This window comes from Triticum dicoccoides, chromosome 5A (assembly GCF_002162155.2).
Source record: "Triticum dicoccoides isolate Atlit2015 ecotype Zavitan chromosome 5A, WEW_v2.0, whole genome shotgun sequence".
Classification (NCBI taxonomy): Eukaryota; Viridiplantae; Streptophyta; class Magnoliopsida; order Poales; family Poaceae; genus Triticum; species Triticum dicoccoides.
The window spans coordinates 123,309,966-123,311,018 of record NC_041388.1 but is presented as its reverse complement, the minus strand read 5'-3'; positions in this window follow the sequence as shown (position 1 = coordinate 123,311,018).

Genomic DNA, 1,053 nt, shown 5'->3' with positions numbered 1-1,053 from the left:
TCCCTGCAAACCACACCAACTGCGCCAAACGTACCTGGGCGTGACACGGCCGCGTCCACATTGAGTTTGTAGTAATCTGTTGGTGGTGGAATCCACGTACGGGGTCGTGGTACTGCTATCCCATGTGCTTCCTCCTTCTTCTTCTTCAAAAACTCTATGTCTGATAAGTAAGCTTTGATGAAGTTGTCAGTGGCAAACGGAGTCTGGTATATATCCTCATGTATAGCTTTCCGTCTTGCACTCCAAATCGCCCATAAAGTAACAATCATCAACTGAAATTGCTCCGGTGGAAGAGAGTCATTCATGGCAAAGAGCCACAGCCGTGCGTCAGGTTCTGAGGTTGCCCACATGTGCTCGACCATCTCGGCTTCTGAAAGTGCCCACACACACCTAGACACATTACACTCCAGCAAAGAATGCCGCCAGCTATCCTGCCCTCCGCATAGGGAGCAAGCACTCATAGTGGCCACACACACGAATCTTTTGTGATTACGCTAGCGGGGCAGGAGCTGAAGGCCCAAGTAGACATGGCCCAGTTGATGGTCGCAGGCCCAGCCAAGCAGCGGACGGGCAGACTAACAAAAAGATAAAATAGTACCACCTCGGATAGCGAAAATAATATAGATGAAAAAACTAAAAGCGTAAAATTACGGGAAGAAGCGTATTGTGACGGTGAACCCGGAGACCCAATCCGTGCTTTATTATTAGGGAGAGATTATATGAGAAAACACAAAGATAGTTCATGTGAAATTTAATGCTCACCAAAATCCGTAGACCAACACAATAACAATTTATATGCTAATTCCAGATGGATTTCAAATTTATTTATATAGAGCTATAATTCATCATCATATTCTAATTTAAAATAGAACTGGTTATCTTTGATCATATCTTGAAATATATTTCATGATGGTTGTAGAGGTGGTGTCGGCATGTGTTGGGTGCCTGGTGAGAACCACTTGTCATCGATTCACACAATATTAACAAAACAAAAAAATAATAAAGTGGAAATGCTGGGATTTTACACAAACAATTCTACAAAACAAAAATAGT